Here is a 14,774-nt window from a genome sequence, read left to right as displayed (position 1 = left end):
AGGACTATGCGGAGATAGCCAGACCCCTCACGGAGCTTCTCCATAAAGACAAAACATTCGAGTGGGGAGAGCCCCAGGAACAGTCTTTCCGCCAGATGAAAGACAAGCTCAGCTCTGCACCCTGTCTGGCCTACCCAGACAAGGATAAAGAGTTGCACCTCGAGGCAAGCTTCTTGTCCCACTGTCTCAGTGCCACCCTGACACAGAAACAAGCACAGACAAAAGGCATCATCGCCTACACGAGCTGACCTCTTAGTGTTGTTGAGATTAAGTTCTCTGACTGCGAGAAGGCCCTCCTGGCCACCATATGGGCTGTGGAACACTTTCATAGCTACATTGGGGGTCAGAAGACAGTCATTGAGACTTGTCACCAACATGTCACCTTCCTGAACAGCCAATGGCTGAGGGAGGAGCAGATATCCAACAGCTGCATTGCCACTTGGATGATGGCACTGCAAGGCTATGACATTGAGGTCAAGTATGCCCAGAACCATAAAATCTGTTCTGTCTCAATCTATGCTCGTCATAGTTTTATCTCTCACTTTCCAGCTCGCTATGTTGTCCCAACCAATCATTGGGGAGTGATGCTAGCCCACATTCATGACTTCCCTGTCGGAGACCACCAGGGTTACAAGGCCACCCACATGAACCTCCAGCAAGTCGTTTATTGGCCATCGATGGCCCGTGACACCCAGTCCTATGTTAAAGGATGCCTGGTATGTAGCCAGTTCCAGCCGTACAGACCGCTGGATCGGACCCCACTCCAATACCGAGGGATCACATTCCCATGGTCCCACCTCCAGGTGGATTGGATTGGACCAGTCCCCAAGTCCTCACGAGGTAAAAAGTACCTCCTCATGGTTACCTGCATTTTCACGCGGCTAGAATTCCTCCCTGCTCCTAACGACACAGCCACAACAAACGCAGTCCTGCTGCTGAACCATGTGTTCAACCATACACAATTATGGGCGTGGAAGTCAACTTCCACATCCCGTATCAGCCCCAGTCATCTGAACAGGTCGATCGTGCCAACCTCACCATTATCAACATGCTTAAAACGTATGTTAACAGCAAAGGCAAAGATTGGGATGTGAAACTCCCCCTGGTGCTGATGGCTACTCTACACCACTCCACAGGAGTCACATCATTCTAAATGATGACTGGAAGAGAAATGACCCTTCCGCTTCACCTTCTGTACCACCCTGACGATGTCAGTGTTGCAACCACCTATATGCCACACCAATACATGATGGACCTGTGCTACCACCTTCAGGTCACTTTCGCGTGGGCCCAGAAGAACTTGGAAGCCAGTGTCAAGGGATCCAAATTCTACTATGACAGTAGTACAAAGTAGGCAACAAGGTACTCTATTTCAGGTTCACCAAACCAGCAGGAATATCTAAAAAATGTCCTACCAAGTTGGGCAGGCCCCTTCAAGATTGTTGGAAAGCTCTGCATCAGAGTCTCAAAACCAAGCCAAACACCAGCATACAAATCGGTTCATTCAAATCAGATTAAGCTCTTCAAGTCATTTTCATTCCAAAAGAGAGAAGTTGCACCATAGTAGCGCCATAAGGATAGCTGCATGCCTCAACCCATCCTGTCGCCATGCACTAACTCATAGCACCACTTTGAGTGGTGGAAGGATTCCAGCTTACCTGGTCTCCCTAGACCTTGTCGAATAAATCCTTAGATCCGCTACTACCTCCATTGTGCAGCCATCACAGATACACCTGGCATATAGTCTTGGCAGTGCAATTCCAATCTATGTAAATCCTCAGAACCTCGAAATAGGATTCATCTTCAATCCACCCATCATAGAAAGGCAGAATATATATCGACTTAAATCTGTATTGAATTTTGGTTTTCAGAGAGGTAACACTCACATTCACCTCAAAACACCACCAGCACTCACCTATCAAGATTCATTGGGTTTGTCCAAGCTATCCCTTTTGTTAGAGAGGCAACTAACTACCTCTGCAGCCTAAGAGCCGAATCCCCTGAACAAAAGTGTCAATGTAGCTTGTCTTTCAAAGATAAAGGAACAGAGACAAAGGTAGATCGAGCAGGCAATCGCTGGCTCATTAACACACCAGCCACCAAAGTTCTAATGTCATATGTCTGCCTTGATACAGCCACTAAACTAACGCTACCAAACCAGATGGTGTTCTTAACAGTTCCCCAAGGAGCCACTGTGCACATTGACGATGTTGTCCTCCATCATCTCAGCGTCGACAAACATGATGCAGAAATTGAGGTCATGGACACATTTAGAGGTCATAACCTCACCATTGATGACACCCTTCAACAGCAGCTTCAGGCTGAAGGGATGAAATTAGTGAAGTTCACTCTCAAACCGACTGGCTTGACCACTATATTTCCTAGTCACATAAGCAGATCGTCATCTCACCAAGAACACCCTATCAGTTTGGTCGCCCTCGGACTCCTCCTTAGTGGATGGATCATCACGGCAATTATTGCACATGCCATGTACACGTGCATTCAAAACCTACAGGCTAGACTGGACTCCCTCCTTCTCGTACAGCCGTGTTTTACACACCAGTCTGAGCCCATCCCACAGGTTAACCCCAATCATTTCCAAGGATAAGCCTTTTAACCTCTAACCCTCCTTTCCTTTCCTCTAACGTTTTGGTCCTTGTACCCATTGTCAGGTTCTACAATGATTTTGTGTTATGACAAAAGAACAGCAAAGGATTGTGTTACGGTTAATGCTGTGCCTACCTATTACTTGGAATATTTGTCTCTATGTGTGATGAATGTAGTTTTAGACTTAGCTAGAAGTTCTATGCCCAGATGTGCCTCAGTCTCTGCCCAGACGATAAAGCCTCTGTGAACTCTAATGAACTGTACTGATTGTGCAACCATTTTCTTTTCTATCAGGAAGATATGGACAGCGTAACCTTCAGGTTACTGTGAACCTACAAGAACTGTTTGGCCCTTCAGTTGCTCTAAAGATGCTGGACAACAACCAACTCTTCAGAATGTTGGGCCTCATGTACTCAGATATGAGACAAAGGCAGGCAAAGGCAGGCCTACAACAGTCATAAAGCCTGACTGAGGTCTACAAACAGCCTGATAACAAACATGCCAAAATCAAACAAAGGGAGTCCAAAAGACTACAGATCCCATGAAGCCTTGCTCACTTTACACCTATGTGTGAAATTCTGAAGAATCGAACTATCAACTCATATTGGATGAGGCGCATGACAGAACGCGTCCCTCAACCATGACGTCATCGGGAGTATAAAAACCTTGGTGATCTTCCAGCGACAGTATGTGCCTCTAGATGCAGCTCTGCTGCTCCCAGGTGTAATCTCATTGACCAAGGAAGTAAGGTACATTCCTGAAACTTTGGCCATACAATCTCTATCTCGCTGGACGAGTTGAGATTTCTCTGTGTTCCACCAAGCACGCAAACGGATCCGAAGGAGACCACCGAGCAATCCACGTCTTCACCCATTTGACTGCAGAAGTGAAGAAAGAAGATTTCTCTTCCTTCTTCAACCAAGTCGACTTCGCTGTTTTCTCTGCCGACCCACCGAGAATCAGCTGCCGTACCGCCCGCCGACAGAGCTTCGAGGAACCGAGTCGGAGTCAAACGACGGACAAACACACATTCTACCTGCATCCACATGCGACTCAAGTAAGAGGTTTACGTCTGGGCAGAGATTGATTATTATAGTGTGTTATTCTTGTGTATTAAGGCTATTGCTTGTACAGTTTACGGACCGCCGAGTCCGCTCAATGCTGCTAATGATACTCAAGGTATTACTGTAACTTACTGTTATAACGAATGAGATTTGTTTTGTTGTCATCCAACCACGTTGGACTGTTGTGTATTTCCGCCATCGCGGGTGAGACCGGCACACTGAGTTTATCCATTAAAGAACCAACGACCATGGCGGACGGATTATGAGCCGTTCACCACTTCTCTGAGTGATAAGCTAACAGTTGCCTTCTCAAACACGATCGCTAAAACCGGCTTCTGTGCCGTTACCCTGTTCTATTTCTCTCGTACTAACCGCACACAAATTTGGCGAGTAGATTACTTGGTGAAAAACTCTGCTTTGTCCCTAAGTTAATGACCAGCGGAGACACGCGTTAAATGGGCAGACGCCTTTAACCAGTCTCTGCGCCCACATTCGCGTGATGTACTCTCCACGAGAGCAACATCTGCAATTTTGTGCCCTCCTTCCCTCCTTACACACACACACGCACACACACACACAAATATATACATACCTTCCTCTCATGTGTTATAGGCTTATTTGTTACCATATCTAATCATGTTACTGTTTAGTTGGAAGTCGGAAGTTCATTGACTGCATTGTATTGGTTATTAATTGATATTATTGCATTAATAAACTTTGTTATACTTTAAAGAGAAGTGTTTTGGTATTGTTCTGCATGCACCTGTGTCAAAGGCTGGCAGGGGATGTCAGTGCTCGGATTCAAACCTTCATTGTTTACCTTTTGAGTGTCGATGTTCGCCGGACGTCGACTTGCCTAAGAGATCCTATAGTGAGACTGCTATACTGTCTAGTTATTAGTCCCTGATTCCAGTGTGGTGCCCCGGCGATATTAATCCTTATTAATATTCTATTGATTTTGATAATTGATAATTATTTTTGATGATTGTTGATTTGAAGGATCAATAAGCTTGTGTTAATTCTAATCAATGTTCTATTAATTTTAATAATTAACAATAATCTTTGATAATAATTAATATTCTATTGAATTTGATAATTGATGGTTATCTTTGATAATAATTAAAAATTCTGTTGAATTTGATAATTGATGGTTATCTTTGATTGTTGATTTAAAGGATTAAAAAGCTAACACTGATTCTAATCAATGTTCTATTGATTTTAATAATTAATAATTATCTTTAATAATTATTAATTATTGTTAATTACCAAACCCGCTCCTGAATGAAGTTCCAACAATTATAAGGACCTGACAGAGCTCTATCTTTTTCTAAAAATCTTCATTTGTGTTCTGCTGAAGAAAGACAGTCATATACATCTGTGATGGCATCAGGGTTAGTGAATAATGAGATAATTTTCAATTTTGGGTGAACTATTCCTTTAAGAATGACAATAAACATGACTTTGGTTTTACAGTTTTTCTCGATCAATTTTATGCATATCTCCAAACTCAGGTCACTGCTCTCAAATCAATTAACACAGCCATCTGAAAGCTTTGTAAATGTTCTAAACAGATTGTGCATGTTTCTTTATTTTCCTCATTTTCTCAAAACACTACAAACAAATTTCTCTGATCCAAAACTCATGCTTTCAAAACAGTTAACACAGACAACTATAGTAAAGTCATATTCTCAAATGCACATGTCAGGTTGCCAAATCCCTTCATATTAATATCGGCTGAGTTAGTAATGCACACAGCAAAGAAAATGCAATTTACTAAACTTTTCACACAACAATCATGACTCTGCTATCTATAAAAGGGGTAAAATATGAAAATTCAGAGCAAACAAACAATGAGGAAGAAGAGGTAGAGTGGGTAAAGAAAGAGAAAATCTGAGGAAGAAGTGATGAGAACTCTTTCAGGTGTGTGCATGGAAAGACTTCAGGAAAGAGCAAATGGAGATGGTGTAATGAGGACATCAGGGTGGAAGATTAGAGTAAAGAAGGCTCAAATGATCTGCGAGTCCCTCTAATTGATCATGTCATGAATTATGGTCTCTCTAAGACACACAGAGTGTTTGGCCTAATGTGAGCAGATCTACAGTGACTTCAATCTCAACAAAAAAGAAGAAGAGGGAGGAATGTCATTGGAAGAGGAAGAGCAGGGACAACTAAAAATTTAGGTACATTTTATGAGAGCACGTGAAAAAAGGTCTTTACTGTGGATTTTTAGTATAAATGTGTTATTTAAATCATAGAGTTGTGTGTCTATAGCTGAACATGTTATGATTTATGATTTAGATGATAGTTTTGATGTTAGTATTTAGTTTTAATAAATGCATTATCAGAAAAGAATATGTTGATTCATTATGCAGTGAAATTAAATTGTTTTGCAAAACTGAGTGTCTGTTTCATCCGCTGTGTGAATTGTTTTGAGAGCATTGATTACAGTTTGAAAATCGACTGAGAAAAACTATAAGCAAATCAGTATATTCAGATATTAGATTCAACAAAATGATATACACTCGTTGCCAAGGATAATGGAAAGAACACAAACCATAACAGTTTGCATTGCAGCAACATCCCGTGTCTCTCAAAATGGAGATGCAATAACACATTAGCTTTATAAATTAACCATAGGGAGTCTGTGACAGATGAGTTTGGTCGAACTTACGGCAGAATATATAAATTATTTACAACTCACAAATTTGCATGGACAGCTTCAAATATTTATTAGGTAAAATAAGTCTATAAATTCAATAAGTAGAAATAAAATGTAAGTTAAAATTCATAAAATATTTCACCTATCTTTGTATTAACCTGGTGTAGAAAGTTTGAGAGTGTTTTGTCAAGCATTCCCTTTTTGGATTTGGAAAATGTCAATAAACATGGAGTATGGTGGTCCAATAACCCAAAGAAAAGCTGCTGTAGATTTTTTAGATGCAATTCTTCAAATTCTTTGGAAATAAACCATCCAAATCATGCAAGGGACAAACCAAGTTCAAGTCAAACTTTTAAACAATACTATGTGTTGACAATATGTCACTGTTATATGTCTCTCGTATCATTCTGCGCTATTTCTTCTCACATAATAAAATAATGTTTACTCAAAACAATACATCATTTTATTTCTTTGGTAAATAGTTGTGAAATAAGCGGTATAAATGTACAGTCAGTTGGTCTTTATCGCAAAATAACCCCCTTTAAATTCAAGCTCTTATCTTTTTTTCTTTTTATCCCCTTTTCTTCTCAATTTGAAATGCCTAATTCCCACTACTTAGAAGGTCCTCTTGGTGGTGGTTACTCACCTCAATCTGGGTGACGGAGGACAAGTCTCAGTTGCCTCCACTTCTGAGACCGTCAATCCACGCATCTTATCATGTGGCTCATTGTGCATGACACCGCGGAGACTCCCAGCATGTGGAGGCTCATGCTACTCTCCGCGATCCACGCACAACTTACCACGTGCCCCATTAAAAGCGAGAACCACTAATCGCGACCACGAGGAGGTTACCCCATATGACTCTACCCTTAGCAACTGGGCCAATTTGGTTGCTTAGGAGACCATGGCAGTTTTCCATGTTTTTGGACTCAAGATGGCACTGAGTATGGCTGCTGTGTTGCAAGCTCCGACACAACATTGCAGTTTTTTGTTTGTCTTGTTTACAGTTATGTTTTTTGTCAACTGACTGGATGCCATATGCCCCAGGAGCCTCTGAAAAAGCTGTTTTCTGTTTGAACGCCTTCAAACAGGCCAACACCAACTGGGCTTGCTCGTTCATGAGGCGTACTGTCAAAGAGACTGAGTCCAACTCCAAACCAAGAAAAGAGATGCTCTGAACCGGGAGGAGCTTGCTCTTTTCACAGTTGACCCGAAGCCCTAGTCGGCTGAGGTGTGAGAGCACCAAGCCCCTGTGTGCGCACAACATGTCCCGAGAGTGAGCTGGGATTAGCCAGTCGTCGAGATAGTTGAGAATGCGAATGCCCACCCCCCTTAGCGGGGCAAGGGCTGCCTCTGCAACCTTCATGAAGATGCGAGGAGACAGGGACAGTCCGAAAGGGAGGACCTTTTACTGATACGCCTGACCCTTGAATGCAAACTGCAGGAAGGGTCTGTGTCGAGGAAGGATCGAGACATGGAAGTACGCGTCCTTCAGGTCTACCGCCGCGAACCAATCTTGATGCCGGACGCTTGCCAGAATGCGTTTTTGCATCAGCATCTTGAACGGGAGTCTGTGTAAAGCCCGGTTCAGTACTCGCAGGTTCAAGATTGGCCGCAATCCACCGCCTTTTTTTGGTACAATGAAGTAGGGGCTGTAAAACCCCTTCTTCATCTCGGTCAGAGGGACAGGTTCTATCGCACCCTTCCGTAGGAGGGTAGCGATCTCCGCGCGCAAGGTAGCTGCGTTTTCGTCCTTCACCAAGGTGAAGTGGATACCGCTGAACCTGGGCAGACGCCTGGCGAACTGAATTGTGTAGCCGAGTCGGACGGTCCGGACCAGCCATCGCGACGGATTGGAAAGTGCAAGCCACGCGTCCAAGTTCCGCGCAAGGGGGACCAAAGGGACAATGTCGTCGGACGTACAGGCAGGTGGGGCATCGCAGCGGGGCGGAGCTTGAGGTGCCACACCATGTTGTGGCCGTGCTGAGTCTAGGGACATCGAAGCACTTACCTGGCTCTTTGTGACCACCTCCCGAACAGCCTGGGATGGGGGAGGAAGAGGCCTGTCCTCGTGACCTGTGGAGACTGTCACATCGGGGTGGATTTGTGCCACAGCTGGGCACTCAGGGGCGGGAGACCGCAAACCTGCCAAATAGAGTGGTGGACGGTGGTCGTGATGATGGCCGTGCACACCGGATACATGACCCAGGGAACAAGGAAACCACTCTTACTGAACTTGGGCATGCAGCACAATTAAATGTAAAGGTAACAAAAAGATTCTCCTCCAGGCCTTCGACTGGGGGATGGAGAAGTCTGCTTACCAGCTCCAGAGCAGCAGGTTTCGTCATCCCTGGGTCGCCCATCTCAAGGGCGCTTTGAAGCCTTTCACGGGTTCTTGGCAGCCGCGAGACAGGTGGCGTCTGCTTCCTGCGGTGGGCTCCACACCGGGGTCGGGCTGAAGGGGCGGGCTGCGGTGGAGCGGTTGGTCGCCGAGCACAGTTCCTGCATCAATCCCGGGGCAGAACTACCCTCGTGCAGTTCCTTTAGCGCCTTGGTGGACTTGCAGGAGAGCCATGGTATGCAGGGCGGAGGCGGCTTGTCCAGCGGCACCGTAGGCCTTGGCCGTCAGAGACGACGTAAACCTACAGGCCTTGGATGGGGGCTTCGGGTACCCGCGCCAGGTGGCGGCGCTCTGCGGGCATAGGTGCACCGCGAACGCCTTTATCCACCGGGGGATTGCCGAATAGCCCTTGGCCGCCCCACCATCGAGGGTAGTGAGGGTGGGGAAGCTGAAAAGATCGGGATCAGACAGTAAAAAAATGCATCCCACGACCTTGTCAGCTCTTCATGCACTTCTGGGAAGAAAGGAATGGGGGCGGGGCATGGCTTTGAGCAGCGCCGCGTGCCCAGGAACCAATCATCGAGCCGCGAGGGTTCAGGGAAGAACGGAGGGTTTCAATCTAGCCGACGCTCGTGGCTGCCCGGGAAAGCATGTCATCATCCCCACGTCAGCCTGTAACTGGGCGGTCCCATTGGGGTCCCCAAATCGCCCCCAGTGCTAGCCGCGCTGGCCTCATACCCGTGGGTAAAAGGACCAAGGCGGGGAGCCTCTGGGGTGGCTTGCTTTCTTACGAAGGCGAACCGCGACCGCATTGTTGCCATGGACATGTCCTCGCAATGAGTACATGACCATCCACGAACGCTGTCTCTGTGTGAGCAGTGCCCAGACACAAAAGACAGTGATCGTGACCATCAGAAGGTGAGAGATAATGAGCGCAACCAGGAATAACACACAATCGGAAAGGCATCTTTAAAAAGACGTTCTGCGTGTGCCGCTCTTTTAGAGAAATATACTCTTATTTCTGCTGAAGCACCCAGGGGCATTCTCTGCAGTGCACCAGTGCAGAGGAGGGAGAAGCCGCTGAAATGCGCCGTCAGATCCAGCAGAGGTGAATGAACAGTCGTGGGAATTCAGCTCAGTGAGCATGACCGTTCGGCTCCGAAGAGAAAATCTGAATGAGTGGTTGCATACCAGCTCCTTTTATACCCGTACGTCCGGGGGAGTGGCATGCAAATACCACTCACCAATTTTCATTGGCCTTTTATCAAAGACCAGAGGTGTCTCAGGCTCCCAAGTGTGACCTAGGGATCGTCGACACAACGTAGAGTGAGTGACAGATAGGGAACTGATGTTTTTTGTAAATTGGTATATGTCTCATCACTGTCATGACTGCTATGTTGCTCGGAACTGCACCCAAGACTTTCACCCACTGTTGCACTTGTGCATATGGTTGTGTGACAATAAAAGTGATTTGATTTTGATTTGATTTTGTTTACAAATATTTTGTTAAATTGCTGATGGTGAGAAAATACTTCAGTGAATCAACAGCTCACACGTGAGGTTTCTGAGTCATTCAGATTGAATCGTGTCCAATTCATTATAAAGAACCAACTCAAATGAATGATTCAATTGTGAAGAGGACATCGTTATTTCTGAATCAAAACTGCCAGCGACAGTAAACACCGGGTTCACGCCATGATGTAGCGGTGCAGCTTTTGTCAACGCTATGCTGCTACCAAATCAAGAAAATAGCTTAGCTTCAGAAAAGCTAATTATCTTAAAGCACCCAACGGCTTTACAGAAATCATGCTCCAATCACTTTGGAGTAAAACAAGAAAGTTTCACTTCACATGATCACCCAGTTGGAGTATATCTTGCGATAACGATCAACTGACTGCACATCATTCATTACATTTACTGCATTTTTACTTTATATATTTATGTACTGATGAAGTTGGTGTAAAACTTACCACCGTTTGACCCACACAAAATGGGAATTCGGGAATGCAAGTCTCAGACCGTCCAGTGCCTACATGCTGCTCCTGTGCATGCTCAAAAATGGAAGAGAGCCTTATTTCCCACCGCTTCAAAGTAATACAAATAACTATGTTCATTAAACGTAATTATAATGCGTGAAAAGGACCACTGGATACAAGTTGAAGGCCATTACCGCTCTTTACAATTTGGAAAATAATCATCATTTAAACTGTTGGTGTGTTGTTGCCAAAATTGACCATCATGTGGTAAAAAACATACTGAAACTTTTTATCCAAAAAATCTGTTTTATTTATAAATTTCATAATGTCCTTGTGTGAGAATAATACCTGTTTTGCTGAGGTGGCCCATTATTTTGCCTGTAAATTTGACAGAATTCTAAAAACATGTGGTGTGACCGAGTGACGGTGTGACCATATGCAATAAAAAATTGCAATATTTTTGAACTTTTAAAAAGCCTTTTAAAAATCCTAATTTGTCATTGACACAAATCTGACAACAAAGGTATCATAAAATATGTTTATTTAGCTCAGATCAGGCTTTAAAATGCTATTTTGACAGGCTGGTCCAGCTAATGCGTATGCCCATTGTCAGTTTGACTGACTGTTGATATCTGTTACAGAATCTGAAAGGTGATTGGCCCTTTTCTACATCCACCATCTTGGGTGTTCCAATTTCTCCCATTCATTTTAACACTGGTGCTACATCTTGGGCTAAATATTCTCTGATGTTACTATCTGAATGGTTAACTGTGTTTTATTGTTAGTTTAATGTAGTTACTAAAGTGTTAATGTAGTTCTCAGCTGTCCTGCATTAGTTCCTGCATAGTTACCCATAAAGTATGAAACCATATTCTAAAGTCTTACCAGTGTCACTTTACAGTTCTGTAATTTAGCAAAGACTTGAATGCCCCATTTGGTCTTTGGGTTTTTACAATCACTTGCGGGCTTTGAGAGAATTCAGAGAAGATTATTACAGTTATTCTTATTATTGTGCTTGCTAAGGCATTATTATTATTATAGCTCATTTATTTAAACCTCTAACCCTAATTATTACACTCTATTGTGTTGTGTAATAGCGAAAATGAACCACACAGAACACCCTAGCGACCGCATAGCAATGTGCTAAAAACACCTTAGCAATACTTGGGTGATGAATGGGCAAACACCATTAGTATTTCTGCTTGTGTGTGTTCATGTATGTGTTCAGGGACTGTAGAGAAATTTAATTTATTTCAGTCATGACAACTTTCGTAAAGATTTAGCATGTTAATGTGGGTATGACATACTGATAGGATTTTGGACTTGGCGGACTAGATCTGCTATGCTGCTGCTGCTGCTGCTGCTGCTGCAGAGTAGGGATGTGCACAGTTACCATTTTTAACATTCTGTTAACCACAAGGTCTGGAGTCACGGGAATAAAGGATGTTTATTGTAAAGTGAATTTCCTTAAACACCGCTCAAAACAGCAGCAAATAAAGTGTACATTGAGCTATGAGTCTAAATAGCACAATAAATACAGTACATCTTCAAGTGATAAAATCTCACATTAAAGTAAAACAAAAATAATCAAACCGCCACTGCAAGTATATGCGCTCTGCATGGGCAGCTTCACACATATGTGAGGCAGCGAACACAAATATTGTGATGTGTGTGGAGTCATACTGCTGTGGTTAAATAGCCTCTTCATGGTGCTTTGCTTTTAAAATGGTTAAAAATCTAATTACATTGAACTTGTCTAATTATTGTACTAAATATGCACACCAGAGCAAAAGGGAAAAACACTGTCTTACCTTAAAAACGCTGTCTTACATTTATCAAGCACTAAAACGTTGCTCTGTGAAAAATAAACTGGAATCATGTTTAATGGTGTAACAGTCACATAAAGAACTCTTCTTCAGAATGCAGCACAACGAATGGAACACAACACAGGTGTTTCTAGATGCGTCTTTTTAATTTGACTTTTAAATGCTGTGATTCTGCGTGAGGTACTGAAAGAAAAAAGTGAGATTCAGTCAGTGCAACAGTCAAAGTCATCAATCCAGCATGTGTCAGTATCACAGATCTATAACAGAAAAACTGCACAGGTACACACAAAAGCATGTTTGAACAGCCTGGCTGGAAAACCTCCTGGAAAACCTGATGATTTGTCGGAACTCGTCGACCTCGGGTCAGGTTGAAGACCTCTATTGCACATGTAGAATAACCAAATAGTGATTTTGGTATCACTATCGAACGGTTAATCGAATATTGACTATCTGTGCGCAGACCTACTGCAGACAAAGTATGGAGGTTTGCTATGTGTACTACTATAACATACATAGACATACTGAGTTAAGCATGTGGACATGCTGCTGCACAATTAGAAAAAACACAAGAAATGCTGAACAAACCAGGGAAACTGCACAAACACATAACACAGAATGAGTTGATTGGCTACAGGTTAAATATATTTACAGTCCAAGGATTGTCATTGGAAAGAACAATAGTTCCAAACCTAATCGAAAGATATCATAAATTATACCCAGTGGGCTTATGGTTCTAATTTATGCATCATTAAGGCTAAATCATGCACAGTCTCTGTACTCTGTGTATCTTAATTACACCTGATGAACAACAGAAAAAAAAAAATAATAATATTCAATTGAAGGGCTGATGAGTGGTGTATTTCACAGCTGATGATGATAAGCTGTAGAAACTCTTCTGAATTGATTTGCTCTTGTGTGTGTGAATGCCATTTGTAGAAGCTGTGATTGGGTTGTATATTCACTGAGAGATTAAGACTAATTGCTTTTCTTAAATGGCTGTGTAAGCATAACTCATTAAAGTTATGCTCTGGAAATCGAACAAACTTAACTGAAACCATTCTGCTTTAGAATGACCTTTCCACTGTTAATGCAAGGCTCAGTGTATTTACAAACATATTTTATCTAAAATAATTTCAAATATTTTTGCATATTTTGTCTTTTTATTTTTGCCTTTTATTTATTTATTGCATATCTGACCATTTTTTATATTGTCCCTGACAACCAATCTCCTACACTTTTCCTGTGATGTCTCTCATTTCACTCATGTAAAAAGCAGGATCATTTACTGTCAGCCCATTATTATCTCAAAATAAACCACTTCAGGATGGTACAAGACCCATCCACTTCAATCCTGCATATCACTCTGACTGTACACCATGCCTTTCTTGGCCTTTAATATTAATTAAATAATGAATTAATAAAAACAATATGTGGTCAGGCGATCACTAAATGAATAGATATGATTTCAATATGGATATGACTTCACACGTTAAAACTGGCAAACATTTTTGCAATTTATTTATAATATAAATTATTTCTGACTGATTTTTAATAAATTATTTCTTTATTTATAACCATAAATTCAGTTGAAGTAGCTGGCGTTTAAGATAAAAAATTTTTTGATAGGCTAAATTCTCACTTAGTGCACCAAGTTTTAATTGGAAAACATCACAACCGGTAGAACAGTCGCGTACTAGTTGCCCAAGTTCAAATTTTTCAAAACATTCAAAGCTCTTATCTGATTTCGTTAATTACAATTTCACGAAGGCTAACAGAAAACAGAATCTTGTCTAATTTACCTTTGCACTTTAATGCAAATCTACAGTATATGAGGTCATGAATGTTAACATATAGGATTTGATTCACCTTTTAGCACATCTGTTCTCATGGCCTATAGTGCCAGCACCATCTTGCTTATCTAATGCAGAATTCTTCCTAATGTTACATAAACTCAGCTGTCACTTATTCCATAAAAGCTGAAAGCAAAACAAAAACCATAGCTGTTTGAAGGTGTGTTAGTATTGCAGGTGTATACCTCAGAAAGGGTTAAAATCATCAGCCAGGAAAGGACAAGGACCATCTATCATCAAAACATCATATCAGCACAACGACAGAAGCACTTAAAGTAATATTGCAGCGCGTTTCATGGTTGGGGCTCTTCAGCTTTGCTATAGCAACGGTACAGCCGTATTTATCAGCTCTTCATTGGTGAAATAAATTAAAGCGGACTGGTAGCAATATAGCCAAATGCATCCATATTTTAGGACTTTGGGATAATTAGTGTTATGAGCAGGCCCAAAT

Source organism: Myxocyprinus asiaticus, chromosome 1, assembly GCF_019703515.2.
Source record: "Myxocyprinus asiaticus isolate MX2 ecotype Aquarium Trade chromosome 1, UBuf_Myxa_2, whole genome shotgun sequence".
In the NCBI taxonomy this organism is placed as follows: Eukaryota; Metazoa; Chordata; class Actinopteri; order Cypriniformes; family Catostomidae; genus Myxocyprinus; species Myxocyprinus asiaticus.
This window is presented reverse-complemented; position numbering follows the sequence as displayed.